Genomic DNA, 22,771 nt, shown 5'->3' on the forward strand with positions numbered 1-22,771 from the left:
TATTTCCTGAAAGCTATCTCACTTGATTCTATATGCTAAAATGTGAGAGTAAATGCAACAAAATACACTTTCATTTTCATTACGTCTGATATTCTTTATGTATAGTATCAGCTGTATTGTTGTCAGTGATGTGGATCTTGATGAAACGACATCCACTATACTGCTACATTCACAGAAAAAAAGTATAAATTATGTATTTAATTTGAATCATATCTAAAGGAAACTATTTCCTGAAAGCTATCTCACTTGATTCTATATGCTAAAATGTACGATTACATGCAACAAAATACACTTTCATTTTCATTACGTTTGATTTTCTTTATGTATAGTATCAGCTGTACATGTATTGTTGTCAGTGATGTGGATCTCGATAGTGTCATTTAGTGTAGTATTACTCAACAGATATCTAGATGCCTTCACACGTTTGTACGTATTGATGGAACTTGGACTGTTTATGGTAATGAATTAAATCATCACCAAACATTTGAAGCCTTTGGAAATACTTCATCAAATAAAACAGGTAATGCCAGCGGACACGTCTTTTTGAACACAGTTAAGGCATTGTTATAGTACAATTCCATTTCATCATGAATCAAAACCGACGATGCAATCCGTAAAAAATCAATAATTGGTTCTACACTTCATCAAACGTAAAAGGGACGTCTGTTTTATCATTGTCATGGCAACATGTTCATAGAATACCAGTAAATTCCATGACGAGCAAAAGTCGTCAATGCAATCTGTATATAATGAATGCATTCATGGCTCGGTTGTTATATAAATAAAACTCAGTTTGATTGTGTCTGTGAGTTGCTGACCAGCTGCAGTGAAGGTACGTTGTTCTTCTGCTGATATCTATATGACAACTTTTCATGCAATGTTACTTGGGGTGACGTTTCTTTTGCGGTTCAGTATATTATCAAAACATGTTTTGACAGAGTCTTCATTGTTTTCTGGGGGGCACGGGTGGCCCAGTCGTCTAAGGCTCCGCGATTCGCTGTGCAGAGTAACGTCCCTTGGGCACGCCAGAAACCTATGATTGTGGGTTCGAATCCCGGTTCGCCCCGATTATGTTTCCATGTTTGTCAGCACCATACCCGTGCTCGTGGGTTTCACGGGTGGCCCAGTCGTCTAAGGCGCCGCGATTCGCTGTGCAGAGTAACGTCCCTTGGGCACGCCAGAAACCTATGATTGTGGGTTCGAATCTCGGTTCGCCCCGATTATGTTTCTAGGTTTGTCAGCACCATACCAGTGCTCGTGGGTTTCACCGAAGTGGTAAACGTCTGAGACCTGCATCACTTCCGGCTTTCCTCCCACATTAAGCTGACACGCTGTGATATAACTGTAATACTGTTAAAAGCGGCGTATAAACCCAATTCTCACACACACACACACACACACACACACACGCACACGCACACGCACACACACACACACACACACACACACATATGTGTGCATATACTACGATTATACCTGTATCGTCTCTCGTCAATGTTATGGGCCAGGAATATTTGATGTGTATTTAGAAACGACCTTCACCTTTTTTAATTGAACATCAGAGATTCCATCTTCGTGAATCTGGCAATTGTAGATCTTGTGCGTTTTGGCTATTCAAAAAATGTTCGAAAGTTAGTCAGAGCGTTTCCAAGGAAATACAAGTCTAATGAGAATGAGGGTAAGATGTGTTATCAATGTCGAACTCGTTAACATTTGTTTATTTTTCCATGACTCTGTGCAATTCTACCAGGCTAACAAACACTGTTACCTAGTACAGACACAGGCACTAGTTTTTCATCTACAATTAAGTTTGTGACCCGTGAAGATTCCGGGGTAGAATATAGGTCTTCAGGAACCTATACTTGCCGTAAAAGGTGACTTTGCTTGTCGTAAAAGGCGACTAACGGGATCGGGTAGTCAGGCTCGCTAACTTGGTTGATGCATGTCATCAATCCCAATTGCGTGGATCGATGCTCATGATATTAATCACTGGATTGTCTGGTCCAGACTCGATTATTTACAGACCGCCGTCATATAGCTGGAATATTGCTGAGTGCGGCGTTAAACAACAAACCAACCAACCAACAATTAAGTTTGTAAAGGAGGGATACATATGTCTTCTTATTGGTCTAAGCAACGTTAGTAATTCTTTCCTCCATCTGTAAAAATGTTTCTCAACTTCAGTAAAATGATCGTCCTACTTGTCGTCCTCGTCCTCGTCTGTGCCCCGGATGTCATGGCGCAGAATGTTGGTGGCCGTGGTGGCCTTGATGGACGTCGGAACCCTGGAAGAATTGTGACACGATCGATTGCGTCAAAGGTAATTTCCGACTTTTACAGTTAGTGAGTGCATATGTTTCTGTGATATTCCAGCCATATGGACATACAGGACACAGAGAATGCGAGGAATGAAGTAGTCTTTGGACAATTTGAATCCTATGATATATTTTGTGGATTAGGACTACAATACATACAATTTCTTTCTGTGACAGGAAGTAAACTCAATTCTCTGCCGACAAAAGGTTATTTTACAGAATAAAAGCGACAAAAATCCATATTCAAATGGAATCTCTACCAAAAGCAGAGTCGATTGTACGATTCTGACTAGTCTATATCATGGTGTGTTAATGAAGGTCCAATGAACGTCGAATTATAATATTTGTATAAATATAATAAACATATATTTAGTTTTCAGCATTTACAGGAAATTATTATTTTAGATTTTGAATATGAACCTGATGACGGTTCCAGCGGAGCATCATGGTCATTACTCGCTCTTCATTTTCTAATCAAAGCCACGACTAGTGTAATTAATATTTTTTGTTGGTTTGTTGTTGAACGCCGGACTGTATGACGGCGGTCAGTAAATAATTGTGTCTGGACCAGACAATCCAGTCACTGACATCATGAGCATCGATCCACGCAATTGGGATCGCGCGATCGATGACATGCATCAAACGTCAGCGACCCTGACCACCCGATCCCGTTTGTCGCCTCTTACGGCAAGTATAGTCGCCTTTTACGGCAAGCATGGGTTGATGAAGTCCTATTCTACCCCGGATCCTCGCGATCCTTCGTTTATTCCGACAATTCAACAGGTTTAACAATGTATCACTGAATTATTTACAGAGGTGAACTTCGTATCTGTATATAGTTTTCCATGTTTCAGCTGACGCCAGACAACACCATGGAACGAAGACCATTAGAAAAGCTTGGCTAACATTTCTGTCGACAGAGCACACTTGGTCAGCTTGCCAACCTTCTTGTGTCCAAGATGAAAGAGCACAATTAAATACATTAAAATCTAGTTGTGTTTTTTGTTCAATGTAGCAACCATAACCTTTCTATCTGCAAGGGGGGGGGGCACGGGTGGCCCAGTCTAAGGCGCCGCGATTCGCTGTGCAGAGTTGCGTCACGCCAGAAACTTATGATTGTGGGTTCGAATCCCGGTTCGCTCGATTATGTTTCCATGTTTGTCAGCACCATACCCGTGCTCGTGGGTTTCACCGAAGTGGTAAACGTCTAAGACCTGCATCACTTCGGGCTTTTCTCCCACATTAAGCTGACACGCCGTGATATAACTGGAATAATGTTAAAAGCGGCGTTAAACCCAACTCACTCACTCACTCACTCAATCTGCAAGGCAGCGGACTGCAACTTCACCACTGCCTGTACTTAAGTTCATTCCCCTACGCGCATGAGCAACATGGGACGCAACCCGTGTGCACCAGGTTGGTCACTCGCGTGGAACCCGTCTGCCACGCGCGTGACGCTCTTGCAGACTATATTTACATCATGAGCATGTGTTTGATGAATCACTATCACATAGTAATGATACCAGGTGTTCCGAAAGGGTGAGCGTATCCTGCCCCACCGGTGGGGTCCGTCACAAATACATGCAAAGGCAAGTCAATTGTTCACCTGAAAAAACATGGGACCATATGGTACAAGTCAAAATGGGGAATTGCATCGGACATCATTTTTGTCACTGATGCGTCAAATTTGGAAATGTCCTCCACATGTCTACCATAAAACTTTTTGAAAGCTTTAACCTTGATAAAACAACGTTTGAGCAAGAGTTGTATGATGCTCTTTGAAATCTTGGTAGAAAGAGCATGCTCGATTGTATCTCAAAAGTTGTGAAATGTAAACACCAAAGGGTGTGTAACCGGGGCTGTTCATTAATAACACGGGTTGTTGTATGTGAGGGGGGTGTATTGACGACGTTATTCAGAACAAACGCCGTGAAACATCCACTTCAAAATAGATATACACGTACATAAATATGTGAAGGTTCATTTCACTCACATGCAATCATAGTTATGTTCATTCACATCGTCACACGGAGATCATAATATACTGATAACCAAATGTACATATGTATCCTTTTATAAGTCTGGAAGGTAATTTAAGGTACCGACGTTTACTAGTAATGCGAGGGCGACAGCTTCAAGATTTGCAGATGCAGAAGGTGCTGTAAGGCCGACATCTACCGATTTAACAGATGCAGGTAGTGATGCCATGTCAACAGCTGCAGGATTTGCAGATGCACGGTTTATTCTCCCTGCAGTGTTTTATTGTGCGATAAACAACACCAATTAATCGTTTATTTCTTAAATATGTCGACTAAAGGTTAATTCATGCCCTTTTCACAACAAGGACTTGCACCACAGCGAACACGAGTCGCACCTAAACATTCTATCTACTGCCATGTCACTGTAAGCTCATGGCATGGAACCATTCGACGATTAGCATTTAGAGTTGTTGCCTCTTTCATAAAACCTTGGTAGTGTGGTGAACTCATAAACACGTTTCAGTTATGTTGTGCGCGTGTTTCTATATTTTGCATGTCTTATTTACATAATACAGATGTTATTTTTATTATGCTGTCGCTGAAATAATGCCGATGCGACGTTACATTTTACCTCACTCACTCACTCACTTTATTACGCGTGACTTATTTAAATAATACAGATGTTATTTATAGTATGCACAACATATTTATATGATACAGATGTTATTTTTATTATGCATAACATATTTATATGATACAGATGTTATTTTTATTATGCGGTCGCTACATGGCTGAAATAATACCGATGCGACTTTACATTTTAGCTCACTCACTCACTCACTCACTTTATTATGCGTGACTTATTCAAATAATACAGATGCTATTTATATTATGCATAACATATTTATATGATACAGATGTAATTTATATTATGCATAACATATTTATATGATACAGATGTTATTTTTATTATGCGGTGGCTACATGGTTCAAATAATGCCAATGCGACGTTAAATTTTACCTCACTCACTCACTTTATTATGCGTGACTTATTAAAAAAATACAGAAGTTATTTATATTATGCATAACATATTGCTATGATACAGATGTGATATATATATATATATATATATAAAGCTTTCTCCGATGTTCCATGCCCACACGAATGCTCTGGGATCGAAGATACTTCATACATGGATCTATCGGTACTGAATTCATATCAGGAGTAACGCATATAAACCATCAGTGAACTTCCATGCTATGAAGACAATAGAGCTAACAATCACATACAGTGCAAGTTTTATGTGGAAAAATTCGATTGGGCGAATGTTTTGCGATCCCATCAATATATTCTGTATGAAATCGAATGTGGTCGTGCAAAATAGACGGATGCTTTCGAACACAGGATACTTTAGGAACCTTCACCAGCCTCAAACTCTGGAACAAAAAAACACAAGGAGCTTAGGTGAGTGACTGAGTGAGTTGACATTTTAAGTCACATAGGCAATATTTCAGCCATACCGCGACTAACAAGGGTTAAATATAATAAATACAATTAAACATATATAGAAACCTGCCAACGAAGGACAGTAACATTACCAGACTTATCACAGAATGAGTGAGTGAGCTTAGGATCACCACGGGGCACATCCAACATCATATATACAGCGAGTGCCTCAAACGTCATCGGATCTAAAGCTAAAGATTGCAAGCACGGTTACACACCATACAACAGGAATCCCGAGGGCACTCAGATGAGACGAATTCCTAATAACCAACTGTATATACAGCAACACCCTTCACAGACAATCCCGATTTCTGGTGTCCCCCGACATGATATTGCTGGAATATTGCTAAAAGCGGCGTAAAACCATACTCAGTCAGTCAGTTACAGACAATCCACAGAGTTCTAATAATTGTTTCATTCGGTTACTTGCTCTGATTTTCAACTGAGGTTCCACACTGAGAGAGGGAAAGCTGCCTGTGTTTTCCAGTATTAACATTGACTTTCTCACGAGGGAGCTAGTAAATTACAGTGATACAGAGATGATACTTTCATGACTTTCGTGAGGCTACATCAAGTCTCCTCCTCCATTACCCAAAGCTGATCATCAAAATCATCAATCAGCCAGATCCATTCAGATAAATTCATTTTAATGGAGCTTCAATATGAGGCTATTTTGAGCGTATTTGTTTCAAAACCGCTATGTTTTCTCCACAAACTCCCGCATGTACATATTTGAAGGAGAGGTTTCTCAGGCGTCAAGATGACACAGATAGTGCAGATACCACAAAAGCTGAGGAGGACTTAGCAATTTTGCAGAACCTCATCCCAGAGACGTTACTGGTTCAAACCTTCAAATACATCGAACTGTTTACTAAAGTTTTCTTATGATACCTCTCTAAATCGGGAGATTGAGGGAGATTGAGGTCTAGAGGTTAAAGCGTTCGATCGTCACGCAAAAAAGCCGGGTTCAATTTCCAAAATAGGTACAAATTCTGTATCACCAGCCGTGATATTGCTGGAATATTTCTAAATGCGGCGAAGAACCATACACACTCACTTTATTATTGTGATAGTGTTAAGAGTTGGGATTATCATTTTTGTATGAAAACGTGAATCCCATTTTTATGTATGAATCTTATTTAGATCCAAAGGCGGGAAGTATGTCACCATGATAAGAATGTCATGTCATACCTTACGCATTTAAACAGGTCGTTACGAAAGTGTGAACAGAGAGTTAACATTTTGTAACTATTGTTTTAGCGAAAATACAATTTCTTACTTGTATGCCATAGGTATTGAACATTCCACCATACATGTACCATAATCAGATATTGTTCGGCCTCGAGCTATATTCTGTAATTATACCAATATTATTTGAGATGAGGGATTGAGTGAATACAAACCCATCTGTTTCTGTCACTCTGTTTTTCATGACAGCAACGTAAAAGACTATATGGTGTGTTGATTTCAAAAGATTACTTCATCATAGATTTTAACTTCGTATGTGAATTTCCCCGTGAAGAATGAGTGAGAAAAGATTATATTAAATGTAATAACTAACCACGAGGAAAAAGTATGGGCATATAATTATCATGTAGAACTGGCCTGTCTCGATATTATAAATATCCTTTCCATATTCATAAGAGATCTCTACCAAAAGTGAGGTGAGGTGAAATGGGGTTTAACGTCGCGTCCAAGATTATTGCACTTAAATAGCGACGTGCATGTACGTGTGTGTGTTTGTGTGGCTGCTTGTACTAGTCCGGACTGATGCCGATTTATAGTGCTAGCCCACTGAGATACAATGCCGCAGTTTAACATGAATACCCCACTCAGACACAGTATACTGACGCCGAGCCGACCAGTCCTTGTTTTAGCCCCTTAATGCCGAGCGCCAGACAGGGTAACAACAAGTACCATCTTTTAACGTCTTTTGGTATGACGCGGCCGGGGATCGAACCCCGGACCTTCCGCTCTCCGGGCGGATGTTCTACCACTAGACCACGGAGGCGGTACCGATCTCTACCAGAAGCAGTGTCTGTTGTACGATTAACACTAGATCATGTTTATGAATCACTATAAAATCCATACAACGCTTACTCCTCATGTGTTGTGATGTTATATTCAGACATGAGAGAAGAAATACAGCATATATTAAGGATTGGATTCAGAAGTAAAATATTAAAGGAATTTACAAAATGTAATACCTTTGCTAAAATTTATTCTCACCATGTCATCTTAAACTGTGAATGTATACTTCCAGAGAGACGTATTCTTTTCGACCCTAATTGATAATCTTGACGATGAAACGTATGTCAAAATAGAGGACGTTCTAAGCTCGTATAGTCTTCATAGTCATATGATGAACTTGGTAAAATGTTTTATCATATGTTCTGCCCATTTACTTGTGTTTGCAATATACATGTAAAAATATATATATAATTGTTTAAATGAATAGTATCTCTGAACACACAGTGCCATTAGAAAGTGGTCAAATGTAACAATTGTTATATTTTGGATAACACTTTCCTTGTGAAGTACAGATTCCAGTACCTTTTTTGTTCAAGTGACGTCCGGGATTCGAACACACACTGACAGAGTGAGGCACCCAGTCGCTAGCACACAAAGTCAGTGCGAGAATCTGTACTTTACAAAGAAAGTATTGTCCCAAATATAACATTTGTTACATTTGACCACTTTATAAAGGGCATTGTGTGTTTATAGCTTTCGGCCATTGGAGCCCTGCCAATGTACACTTGTCAGAGGGGTACACAAAGTACGTGATCTAGACAACCATTTATCGGACTTTTATTATTGTGGAAGCCTCGATGGCTGAGTGGTTAAGATCGCTGACTTTGTGTGCTGGCGACTAGGTGCCTCACTCTGAGAAGTATAGTTTCGAATCCAAGATGGGACAATAGCCAAACACAAGTACCAGAATTTGTACTTTACTAAGAAATTGTTATCCCAAATATGACATATGTTACTTGAATTATATTGCAACAGTTATCTTGCTCTGTATTCTTTATTCTATATTCTTCCTGGGTACAAAAATCGCCTTGGATTTTGGGTACTAATTCGTTTTGGATAAAAATCACCTACATTCACTTTCAACTTAGGAATTCAACAGACTTTTACCGAAATATCTTTTATATTTGACAATATTTATTTTCATTTACGTATTTATCACATACGGTTTTAGAAACTTAGCCAACATAGGCGATTTTTGCATTAATACTGATGTACATAAGAAAAGAGTGAGTGAGAGAGTTGGGTTTAACGCCGCTTTTAACAGTATTCCAGTTATATCGCGGCGTGTCGGCTTAATGTGGGAGGAAAGCCCGAAGTGATGCAGGTTTCAGACGTTTACCACTTCAGTGAAACCCACGAGAACGGGTATGGTGCTGACAAACCTAGAAACATAATCGGGGCGAACCGGGATTCGAACCCACAATCATTGGTTTGTGGCGTGCCCAAGGGCGCCTTAGACGACTGGGCCACCCGTGCCCCCCATAAGAAAAGAATATGAATTTTGATTTATATGAGAATACAATGATTTGTGTTTTTCTTGCAGGTGATATTAACAGTATTGTGGTAACATATTTTCTTATAGTACAATACTGACAGGAGTGATGGTTTCTAGAATTATGACCAGAAGAAAGGTATGCCTGATGAAATAATAAATACAAAACAACCCAAAGAATGAACATATTGAAAGCTATTTCCTGTTTAAATTCAACTTAATGTTAACATTGAACCTTCCTATGATCCAAGGCATCATGGTATTATTGCCAGTCCCACTTTGAGATCTCCGTGATCCTGTGGGAAGAGCGTCTGCCCATAGAGCGGAAGATCGAACGTACCAAAAGACGTAAAAAGATGATACCTGCCTTCGGCTCGAAACGGTGTAGGAAGTCTGAGTGGGTTATTCATTAAAACTGAGGCATGAGATATCAATGGGTAAGCACACAAAAACACACGCACACGGACAGACATACATGCCCACACACGCAGACACACATGCACACAGCAAGACCATTCAAAGTTTGTGACGTGTGAAAAAGCAATTAGTAGAATAACTTTATTAGCAAACAAACTGACTACAAAGTTTCTTGCGTAAGATGAAAAATATGGTTTACATGTATATATTCCCTTTCATGAGTCATTAAAATATTTTCTTATGATTCGTCGCAGAGAGGTTACCACCTCTCAAACATGGTGGGATTGATCTTTTGATATATCATATGTCCTCTTTTATTATTATTACTATTAGCAGATTAAAATAAAGAAAATGCAGCAAAGAGGGTTTTGGTGATCCTGGCAGTCAGGCGGGTTAGGCTCATCATCAGCTCAGCGCCCTTGCCCCCCAGACAGCGAATAGGACTTTTCCCAGGAAGCACTGCCAAGTCAAACCCACCCAGAGCTTTTCGGAGAATGTGAAGACTCCCCAACACTGCAGCCTTCTGCATTACCCAGATTGTCAGAAGGGTTGTATTCCTTGCAGCAAATTATTATGCCATTTTATTTATTTATTTATTTTATTTACTTATGTATTTTCAGTTTATTTTTATGTTTTGGGGTTGTTTGGCTGGTATTCAGGGAGGTTGAGATTGTTAATTAAAGGAATGTGTTCTAGAGCCAAAGCTTCCTCTTCCAAAGTTTACGTCATGGCGCCGCGTCAGTGCCGCATGGTAGACTCTTACATTCCCTGGGGCTCGAGTGGCCAAGCTGTCTTAGGCACTGTAGTTCGCGGGCGGTCGGGTAGCCTAGTGGTTGAAGCGTTCGCTCGTCACTCCGAAGACCCGGGTTCGATTCCCGACATGGGTACAATGTGTGAAGCCCATTTCTGGTGTCCCCCGCCGTGATATTGCTGGAATATTGCTAAAAGCGGCGTAAAACCATACTCACTCACTCACTCACTCACTCACTCACTGTAGTTCGCTGTGAAGAGTGGCATCACTTAGGCGTACTTGAAAAGAATAGTGGTGGTATACATGGCCAGATGCACGCAAATCATGTTTCTACGTTTATCAGAACAAACCAGCACTCGTGGGTTTCGGATGTCATCAAAGTGCTAAACATCGAGGACCTGCACCCTTTACTGCTTTCCACCTGCATAAAACTGACACACCGAGTTCAAAGAGGCGCTAAACCATAGTTATCTCACGCACTCTTACACTAACTCGGCATCTTTGCATGAGGGGGCACGGGTGGCCCAGTCGTCTAAGGCGCCGCGATTCGATGTGCGTCCCTTGGGCACGCCAGAAACCTATGATTGTGGGTTCGAATCCCGGTTCGCCCCGATTATGTTTCTAGTTATGTCAGCACCATACCCGTGCTCGTGGGTTTCACCGAAGTGCTAAACGTCTGAGACCTGCATCACTTCGGGCTTTCCTCACACATTAAGCTGAGACGCAGTGATATAACTGGAATACTGTTAAAAGCGGCGTTAAACCCAACTCACTCACTCACGCACTCTTTGCATGAACTGACCGATGGAGAGCCTATTCTTTAAACCGTAGCTTGTCACGCCAAAAGCCTAAATTCTGGTGTCCTCTGTCGTGTTGTTGCTGGATTATTGCTTAAAAAGCGCAAAGCCATTCTCGCTCACCTTCCTGGAACCGGTTTAGAGTACGCCCCCACCACCAATTGCTGGTCGTAAGAGACGACAGTTTCACAGCAAAAAAATGCAGTTTCCGGTATCCGTGATATTTGTGATCGGATGATCAGGCTGTGTGACTTGACAGTTTTCCTGTCATCGTGTCCCGTGAATCGTTACTCTGGTTTCAGCCGCTGATTTTCCTAGTCAAGATTCTTTACAGTGAGTGAGTGAGTATGGTTTGACGCCGCTTTTAGCAATATTCCAGCAATATCACAGCGGGAGACACCACAAATGGGCTTCACACGTTGTACCCACGTCGGGAATCGAACCCGGGCCTCCGGCGTGACGAACGAACGCTTTAACCACTAGGCTACCCGACCGCCCCAGATTCTTTACAAGCCACCGTGACAATGACGGATGATCTTATCGCATCTTGACTGACCACCCTCACTTAAGTTCATAACGTTTATCGATGTCGACCTGGGTCTCCCCACTTTGTTACATAAGACCCCGAACAGGGATTTTAATTGTCTAATTTGCATTTGCCATTCAACATCTCAAATCTGACATCAGCGAGAAGTGAAGGTGTTTGGAATGTATCTCCTACTCGATTTAAATTCACTCCATGTGTTTGTAACAGGTGCAGGATAAGCTTACCTCTTCGCGAACACCTGGTGTCACTACTATTCTTTAGCGATTCATAAACACATACAGTTGATCAAGTCGGAATCGTACAATTAATTCTGCTTTCAACAGATATTTGGGAAGAGGTTTGTCGCTTTCATTTCTAAGAGCAAAACAAAGACATAATTGCTTTATGCATCTCTTTATTGTCTATGTACCGGTACTTCGACGTTGTCTGAAATACAGAAAGTTAAGGTGAAGAATTATAGCTTTTTAGTCCGAAATTAGTGATTATGACAAGTTTTGAAATATTGATGATATAGCTTATATAAATATCAAAATAATGCACCTTATTACGTAACATAGAGTTAACATGGTGAAAAGTACTTACCAATAGTCAGTGACTCTCAAACATATTCAGTGTCTTCAGTATCTCCCGCTTTTTCGCCTAAAACAATGGAATACCAATTCTGTTACTAAACCCTTAAAGTTTTCACCAAGTTTAATAATCTATTGCTACGTCAATCGGAAACGTACTGACCAAATATTTACATGTGTTTTATATCTGTCTTTTTGACAGTTTATTTCGAGGTTGAGTTTGTCCCCAGCAACTTAAGTTATACTTGTCCTACGCGTCGACACACTGCACCGGGTGATCAGGCTCGGTAGATGGCGTGTCATACCCAACAGCGTTTCTTTTGCTTATGATATCAACCGCTGGTTTGTCTGATCCAGATTCGATTATTTACATTTCGCCATGATATAGCTGTAATATTCATTGCTGGAATGTAGCGTACAATAAATCAAAAATAATAAACAATTGTACTTACGTTTCTCAACAACCTGTTGCAGCAAGCTTTGAAGACCATTTTCCAGAATGTCAGTCTCTCGTTTATCAAGATCTTCGTCGATATGATCGACATCTCGGGCAGCCCGGGAAGCTAAAAAGTATTGAACCAATTCATACACGTCCATAATTTATAAGTCTCCTTCGCATTATATTAAATTAGCGCCTGAACATGGACATATACTGACCCGTTTTGAAAACGCACCAACATGAATCCATGAAAATATGATAGTTGGAAAAGAACAACGAAAATACCCCATAGTTAGGACTAAACTGTTGTCAGGTTTGATAGCTGTTGTGAGTCGTCACCGAAACGCAGAAGAGAACAGTGCTCAAAAACACGTTTTTACACGTACAAAGCACGAAAAATGCAAATTTTCATTTCCTTTTCGTGCAGATATGGGGTAACAAGGGATGGCATTCAAAGGCTGTAGCCGCGGAATTGCACTGAGGACGCAATGCCGAGACTGATACTGATACGGGAACGTGCCGTCATCCTTTCGTAAGCTCGATTCTGACCCTAAGGCACCGACATGCGCGTCTACAATTGTCGCTAGGGCACAGACAACGGTGACATGGTGTTCTCGTCTCTGGGAATCCAGGTTTCACCCCAGGAACGCCGACGGACGTATTACGGTATGCATAGGTCGTGTTACTGCAGTTTACTACAGGGACGCCACGCTGTCCTGTTTCTGTCAACACCAAGAGCTGCATACGTTCCAACAGGACGCCGGAGCAGACACAACAAGTGCTTTTGTGGACTTCCTGGCACAGAATAACGTACCTGTTATGCCATGGTCTGTATCATCTCTTGATATATCGCCAATTGAGCACTAGTGGGACTACCTGGGACAGCGCATTGCACGTCAACCTCCAAACGCCAACGTTGGAGAGCTGGCACTTGTCGTGCAACGTCAGTGGCGTAGGACACCACACGCTGTTATCCAGAGACTGATAGTGTCCATGAGAAGGCGTTGTGTGGCATACACTGCAGCCAAGGGCGGTCATACCCGGAACTGACTCTGTCTTTTGACCCCTTGTGTGTTCAATTTCCTCTACGTAAAAATTGTGTACTTTCCAATGACACTTGTCTTCACTCATGAGGAACTATTATCTGAGTTGGATTGTAGTACACAGCCAACGCCATACCAAATTTGCTTTGGCGTCAATTTAACTGTTTACCTCTAGTGCGTATTCAATGCGTTTCAGTATAGTTCAGGTTATGTGTACAAGTTACATGATAAAGGCGCTGAGGTTACAGCGTCACTTGGGGGTTCGAATGCAAGTGTCGCCCTGTTTACGTTTCTTGTTTTTCAGTACCAGGGCTTGAGGGTCTTATCAAAGTGGTAGTTAAAAACGTGTTAGATCTGCATCAATTCCGCCGTTCCCCCCACATAAAGCTGACATGTCTGATCTAAGTGGTATTCTAGAATGGGGTAAACCAAATTCACACTCTCTTACATTCTCCCGGTATTTTTTCTCGAATCGGCGGTTGGGTAGTCTAGTGATTAAGGCGTTTGCTCGTCGCATGTAAGCCGAGGGTTCAATTCCCCAGATAGATACAATATGTTAAGCCCATTTCGTGTGTCCCCCGCAGTGGTATTGCTGGAAAATTGTTACAAGCGGCGTAAAAACATACTCATACACTCCTGCCATGCTGGTTTAATATGTTATGGGATGGAAATAAAGTTTCAGCTGCAACTGAAATAACATACCAGCAAATTCATATTTTTCTGCCCTTCTGAGCCAGCCTTTTCTTATTTTAACTTTCCATACTCCATTTCTGTACTTTGCTTTAATCTTTACCCTCTGCTGTTCGTATTCGGCGATCAAGACAAAAACCAGCAGAAGTGCCACCAAATATTTCATCCTTCTGTAACATATAACATCACATTAAGTCAAGAATGCTTCATTTAAGTGATACAATCATAATTTGCCCAAACGACCTGATTCAACAAAAAACACACCACAACAGTGCTCATGTATGAGCTAAGTTATGCCGACGTATCTAAAATACCGTGAAGAAATGGGTTCATAATATAAGTCAACCATATCTATATTTGTTTGTTTGTTTGTTTGTTGTTTGATGTTTATCGTCAAAGTCGTACCAGTCGCTTACTTATTTAATTCGAAATAGCAACCAGCTACAAATGTGAGAAACTCATCAGTTTTGTAACATTATTTTGATGGTAAGGTGTGAGTATTGAACCTACAGAACTGCTTCTTTTGTGTCACCTTTCAGATCAGAGTCAGTCTTTGTTATGGCCCCTGCTACGTGATGATACACGACGCTGAGTAAGCTGTCGATTAGGTTCGATTTAACCAGTAAATAGCGTTAACACAGTTATGACACTTTCATCATAACGTAAAAGACATTCCCTTTCTGCTCCACTGTATCACCAGGAGTGAACCACTTACTACGCACGATCTCACTTCCACAAGGGGGCACGGGTGGCCCAGTCGTCTAAGGCGCCGCGATTCGCTGTGCAGAGTTGCGTCCCTTGGGCACGCCACAAACCTATGATTGTGGGTTCGAATCCCGGTTCACCCCGGTTATGTTTCTAGGTTTGTCAGCACCATACCCTTGCTCGTGGGTTTCACCGAAGTGCTAAACGTCTGAGACCCGCATCACTTCGGGCTTTCCTCCAATATTAAGCTGACACGCCGTAATATGACTGGAATACTTAAAAGCAGCGTTAAACCCAATTCACTCACTCACTCACTTCCACAAATTCCATGTCTTCGGGTGTCTAACTCGCATTTATTCTCAGGAAACTACTGACCATGTCGTTTGAAACAGCCGCCTTTTCCCTGATCTAATAGTTTGGCCTGTCAAGATATGTGAATAAATGAAACAATCACCTGATTTAAGCCACAGTATGTTTTCATACGCCTGGAATGTTTAATAATCTCGTCATATTTGTCTACTTAAGAGTGTGATTAGACTATTGATTCCAATGTAATCCCGCTACACAAAGTCCTTTTCTCATATATAGTAGCAACCCTCAAATATAAAATGGGGGCGGTCGGGAGCCTTGTGGTTAAAGCGTTCGCTCGTCACGCCGAAGACCAGGTTCGATTCCCGACATGGGCACAATGTGTGAAGCCGTGATATTGCTGGAATATTGCTAGAAGCGACGTAAAACCATACTCAGTCAGTCAGTCAGTAATGTAGGAGGAAAGCCCGAAGTGATGCAGGTCTCAGACGTTTACCACTTTGGTGAAACCCACGAGCACGGGTATCTTTATACAACGATATCGGTATACAACGATACCGTCGGTATCGGTATGAAAGTGACAGTACACGTTCTCATGCTGACATTCTTTCCTACCCGGAACTTGACAGCATACTTTTGGTTACAATGAGTAAAACAGACCTTTTTATAACACTCTTACTTTGAGCATATCCGTAACCCAAATTGTAGTTTTTTTCAATATGCTTCTTATGCCTTTATCTACATCTCGTAAGACACTCAACTTGTATCAATGCTTTTGAGATTTTGAGTAGAATAGGTCTTCCGCAACCCATGCTTGCCGTAAGAGGCGACTAACGGGATCGGGGGTCAGGCTCGCTGACTTGGTAGATGCATGTCATCGAATCCCAATAGCGTGGATCGATGCTCATGATGTGTTGGATTATCTGGTCAGGACTCGATTAATTACAGACCGCCGTCAAAAAGCTGGAATATTGTGGAGAGCGGCGTTGAACAACAAACAAACAAACAATGCTTTTGATTTTCAAACATAACTCAAAGATTAAAAGAACCAATTAGCCTCAAAAAGGCACCTTATTAAATAACAGGACCTTCCTTTACATGCCCAAGTTTAACTCTAGATCTCATAGATTGTTGTTTATCTCACTTACTCTCAATTTTAAACACTGCAAAATGCACACATAAACATATTTAAATCATTGAACATAATGGCAAACGACTTACCGAGAATGGTGTTCCCTTCCAACAGTTTCGTGGAGAGAAATGCAGCTGTATTTATACCGTCAAAGTGGAATATCAAACATGGACAAACACTTACAAAAGGTGTGGAATTATCACTGTTGACTGATACGCCCTTGGCAACAGAAGGTGGTAGGTCCGCTTGGTGCTCTCAGCTCTGTTCAGGTTGTCTGATATATCTGTCACCACACGATGGATTTTTAAAAAACCTTTTCACCACCTATTATTGGGGAGTGGTGGAAATGAAAACATCTGGAACGGACCGAGGATGATGGTGATAACATATGATGATGTTCTTTAAAATTGACTGGTTCTATTCCACACAGGGATTACATTTCAAACATATGATACATACAGTAAGGAAGACAGAATATCAAATGAATCAATGAGTGAAAAATAACATAATCTGAAGTGTTCAGTCATACAGTGACGAGCATAAGCTATGTAATTAAAATATATTAATTAATTACAATGTTAAATGACAGCATACCCGTGAAGATCTGGGCTCGATTTGGTCTTCAGCAAGCTATGCTTGTCTTAAGAGGCGACTGTACTTGTCGTAAGTGGCGACTGATGTGATCGGGTGGTAAAGCTTGCTAACTCGGGACGTGCATGTCATCGTATCCTAGTAGAGTAGATCACAGGATTGTCTGGTGCAGACTCGATCATTTACAGGCTACCGTCATACAGCTTGAATATTGCTGTGTGCGGCTTTAAACAACAAACAAGCAAACTCATGAAAGGGCAACAAAACTATTTTAGCAAAGAAACAATATTCAAAACTTTATAAAACACAATAATGGGGGAACACCTATAATCTGAATAGAGCACAATTTCATCTCCAGTGGCAGTAAGCATTATATAGTCTTGGGTAGAAGTTGGGAGAACATGAATACATGACCCCTTTCTTTGGATAGCAACAGCTTTTTTCTTTTATTCTTTGTACGACGTTTCAGATCTACTTCTTGCTCCTTCACCAGATGAATGTTTAGTAGGCGAATCGTGTTAATATATATATACTGAACCAAATTAAAAACTTCACAATCCTAAAATTGTAACATTTTGACCAGTTATCATTATGGGCCCTTATTGTGTATTTAAACAGTAATGGCCACGTATTGTCTTCAGATACCACCCGTTTTTGTGCAGGTGAATCGATCAAAATCATGTGCACAGCACTATAGTGACAAAAGTGCTTTTACACGTACAACTGGTCACGTGACCATAATACCGCACGTGTTTTCAGCCATACTTGTTAGCAGTCATTAACATAAAAAAGAAAAACATAAGAAAGAAAGTCGTTACGGCCATTTGTCATGCCACGCCTTTCAAATGTGCAACATGAACGTGCCATCGGCATGTTGCAGACGGGAACGCCCGCAGCTGAAGTCGCAAGGACGATGGGTTGTAGTCGACGGACTGTTTATGATTTACAGACACATCTACAGCAAACGGGTACCACCGCTGATCGCCCTCGGCCAGATCGACCACGTGTGACGTCACATGCAGAGGATCGTCAGATTGTCTTACGTCACCTCCGTAACCGATTTTTGACGGCTACATCAACCAGAAATGAACAGTTACTGTTTAAGGGTAGACTGAGAGCGCAAACTGTTCGAAACCGTCTGAGAACTGCTCACCTTCAAGCACGACGGCCATACTGCGGGCCGATTCTGACTCAATTACACAGACGTCAACGTCAATTGTGGGCACAGCGACACTTACGATGGACTCAATTGGAATCAAGTCGTCTTCAGTGATGAATCCAGATCTAATCTTCGATTTGCTGATGGTAGGGAGATGGTGTGGAGGCGCCGTCATGAACGTTACGCCCAGTGTTGTGTACAGGAAGTTGACATTGCGAGGCGGAAGTGTCAAGGTGTGGGATGCTTTCTGTGGCAATGCACGTTCCAGGCTTCTTGTCATCCGTGGCAACCTCAACGCTGCTACTTATCGCGACCAGGTACTGGCAGCAGAACTTCTGCCTTTTATGGCAGCACATGGACCCGGTTTGGTCTTCAAACACGACAATGCCAGACCCCACACAGCAATTCAGAATGCGGGAGTCAACGTCATGGACTGGCCGTCAAGGTCTCCCGACCTCAATCCCATTGAACACATCTCGGATGCTCTTGGCTGAAGTCTGCGCACTCTCCAGAACCAACCACAGAATTTGCAAGATCTTTCCACCATTTTGCAGCAACAATGGCGTCGTCTTCACAATCATGTGTTCACAAGCATCACAAGGTCCATGCGGAGGCGGTGTGTTGCAGTTGTCAACGCACATGGTGGCCATACACGCTACTGAACTTGTGTGCCATCAGATTCTCGTGCTTGGGACTTATGATTTAAACTGTTGATGTTATTACCGAATACCGTAGGTGCTTGGAACAAATTATGGTTACCACCGTTAATTAAAATCCTTCTTTGGACATTAATGATTAAAAATTACCTTCTCTGATACATTTGTCCGTTGTATATCATATATGTGATTCCTTTTGAAAATGTGAAGTTTTTAATTTAATTTTCATGTATCATGATATTTTTACACAACGCAAGGTGGGATGAATTACAAAGGAAACATAAAAAGTATCATGCATTTAAACATGATGTACCTCAAAATTTTGTGCTGAGAAGAAAGAAAAAAACACCACATCGCACCACAAACAGACACCCACGCAAGCCTGCACGCGCGCACACAAGCACGCAAACACACACACACAGAGACTCACACGCACGCACGCACACACACACACACACACACGCACACACACACACGCACGCACGCACACACACACACACATACACGCGCACACGCACACACACGCACGCACACACACACACGCACACACACACGTGCATACACACACCTAAACACCTGCTGGAAGAGACTTTCCACAAATAGAAATTTTGAACAAATAAAATATGTTGCGCACCAACGCCACTAAGCCAAGATAGGTCTTGTTATTGTCCTTCATAAGTATTTAGTTTTTTCAGGATTTGCGAAATAGGTTTATTCATGCGAAACTACCGTAAACTATCATAACTCCATCACTGAAACGCAATTTGAAATGGACGTATAATTATACAGACTATATACACTTGTAATGAGTGTATGCCGTACGGGCCTGTGATCTGTTCTGATTAAACAATACGATCTGTGCATAAGGACATAACGCCTATCGGTAGGAGTTATCAGTCAGAAAAATCAGCATTTCTGCATAAGCAAATAATAAATGTACATTTGATACCAGATGACGCTCAATCTACGAGTACATGTCAAATCGTTTTTAACAGTTGCTGAAATATGGCGTGGCCACAATTATTCATGAACAAAGAAATCAGGTGCCGAATGCACAGATGGGCTTTGCATTACAGACATTATTACGGGATATTGTATATTTCCAGATGTGGAGTATTTCAATACTGCGCCATGGTTTTTATGTAACTTATACAATTATAAAGCATATGCACCTTTCAATTTTGCCATGTCTTCATTTTTGAATGACAACTTCTCTACAAAATACTTTAGATAGAGATAATGGACATTTATCACCCTTTTGGTTTATCAGCGAGACAAACTGATATATTGTAACCTTGCTTAAGTAACGGTGTCAACCCTCCTTTTCTCCTTTGGTATAAGTAACACGTTACTTTACATATAGATAATAAAGAAAAGGTTGTCTCTAAATACCATTGCACAACTATGCTCATAAGTTAAATTATCAGTGAATAAAACTACGTGTGGATACCATGTAACTCACGTAAATCAATAACGTGTTGTGTACAAAGTGCACCGTTTTCTCCGAACATGGTACACACATTTTGTACAAATTTCACAGTTAGATGAATGCATATTTCTAAGCTTGGCAAACGCAGCTTTAATGAGCCTTTCTATACACTTTGGGATACCATTGTGACACTTTTGTGTATTGGTATTAAAATAGTGCATAAGTGTTATCAGAATGTAACATATGTTATATTTGGGATAACACTTTCTTTGTAGAATAGATCTTCAGTAACCCATGATTGCCGGAAAAGGCGACTATGCTTGTCGTAAAAGGCGACTAACGGGATCGGGAGGTCAGTCTCGCTGACTTGGTTGATGCATGTCATCGATCCCAATTGCTTGGATCCATGCTCATGATCTTAATCACTGGATTGTCTGGTCCAGAATCGATTACTTTCAGACCGCCGACATATAGCTGGAATATTGCTGAGTGCGGCGTTAAACAACAAACCAGCCAAATGTAAAGCACAAAGTCTGGTACTTGTGTTTGGCTATTGTCTCATCTGGGATTCGAAACCATACTTCTCTGAGTGAGGCACCTAATCGCAAGCGCACAAATTCAGCGATCTAACCCACTCTGACACCGAGGCTTCCACAAAAATGGAACAACGTGTAAATTGATACGGCTCCCATGGCCGAAAGCTGTGACGACACAATGCCTATTAAAAAGTGGTCAAATGTAACAAATGTTATATTTGCCACATTTCATAGGTTTTGGCCATGGGAGCTGTGCCAAATTGAACGGAACCATGGAACGATAGAAGTAAAAGAAACGGAATGTACAGGTGCTACACAAAATGACGGAAGCATATTACAAGACCTACATGTATTATTGTTTCCCCCGAAAAAGGAGAAAAACATTAATATTTTTCCGTTGCAGAAACAGGACAGCACAGCAATTGGAACCTTCATGAAGATTTTCGGATTAAAAAGTTTAAAAGTTTTTATTCTACGTTTGACAAATGTTATAAATTACAAAAAGTATATTTATTAAACTCATGAACTTTGATAACCCACTTTTTCTAAAACTTCAAGCCAGTACTTTGTCGAATCTGTTTTATAGACGCCAATTCTATATATATGACGTGTAAATATGTAGTCACATCATATTTGTTACTGTTTAGTATCAATTGTTTTTGTCAATTTATGGCTGTATAACTTATTGCTCCTGTCTTTAACATTTTAATCAACCGTTCCTGCCTGTTGTCAGTGATGTGCAGCGCGCAGAGAACAGCTTGCTTCATGACGCGAATCTCTTATCCCTACAAAGATGCATCATGAAGAGTGAAGTGCTATGATATGCAAATTTCGTTCCCGGTACAGTGTTGCCATCCGCAAGGGACCGACCATTTGATATTCTGAGACTACAAAACTAGATATTTTATAATTTAAAACTATTCGCCTGAACCTTTTAAAGAAAAATACCTCACAGCCATGTAGTTTTTGTGGCAGGCAATTCTATTTCTTAAAATAGTCTGAAGCTTAGTAATTTTCAAGAATTTTCGGTGATATTTTAGTTTTGACTATACAATCACACACTCCACCACAGAATAGCAAATGATCGGTCCCTAGCTCCTGTATCAAGCGAGGAGTGACTCAGTTGATGCCACCGGTGGAGCAGGACATGCATACCGTTTCGCGAACACCTATCGCTGCTGTTCTGCCTTTGACGCCCATACACTTAACACTGATTATTCTCTGTCGGTGACATTCATATTCACGACACTGTGCATGCATACAACTGTTTCCTTTCACAACAGAGGGGAAATGATTCATGAATAATAAATTAAGCAGTTCTAAATTCGTTGATGGGAATCTGATCAAGTGGAAAAGCTTGTATGTACATGTATTTGTACGAGTGAGGTGCAAGGCGAACCCGCCACCTCTCAGTTTTATTGCGGCCTCAGCAGTCAGGGTCGGTAGTATTGCTTTTGTAGGTATAAGGGGAGACCAGTTAATCAATAACAATTCAAAGCATTGAGGAGTTATGTCCCTTTCTTCTATCCTCAAAACCTGAATTCATGCGATACTGTAAATATGTACCCGATCAATAAATCATGTGGCCGTGACGTTTAATTGTAAGCAGTAACCAGGATGTGTCACCGTGGACGGCAGGTTATACATGTAAAATGTGCAACGTTTGAGCGAGTTTGC

General features: G+C 41.1%; 2 long non-coding RNA genes across 2 annotated transcripts; one reads left to right on the forward strand and one right to left on the reverse strand.

Annotated features, from left to right (window-relative positions):
* The first annotated feature begins 752 nt into the window (after positions 1-752).
* Positions 753-3,307, forward strand: LOC124118882. The gene is made up of 3 exons (XR_006858547.2): positions 753-832; positions 2,185-2,320; positions 3,170-3,307. It is a non-coding gene; the product is annotated as an uncharacterized LOC124118882 (long non-coding RNA).
* Positions 3,308-12,213: 8,906 nt separating this feature from the next.
* LOC124118886 lies at positions 12,214-16,939 on the reverse strand. Its single transcript, XR_006858548.2, has 5 exons — positions 16,813-16,939; positions 14,590-14,747; positions 12,858-12,968; positions 12,419-12,475; positions 12,214-12,262 (listed from the first exon to the last, which is right to left on the reverse strand). It is a non-coding gene; the product is annotated as an uncharacterized LOC124118886 (long non-coding RNA).
* Positions 16,940-22,771: the final 5,832 nt, after the last annotated feature.

This window comes from Haliotis rufescens, unplaced genomic scaffold (genome assembly GCF_023055435.1).
Source record: "Haliotis rufescens isolate VD_foot unplaced genomic scaffold, xgHalRufe1.0.p SCAF_14, whole genome shotgun sequence".
In the NCBI taxonomy this organism is placed as follows: domain Eukaryota; kingdom Metazoa; phylum Mollusca; class Gastropoda; order Lepetellida; family Haliotidae; genus Haliotis; species Haliotis rufescens.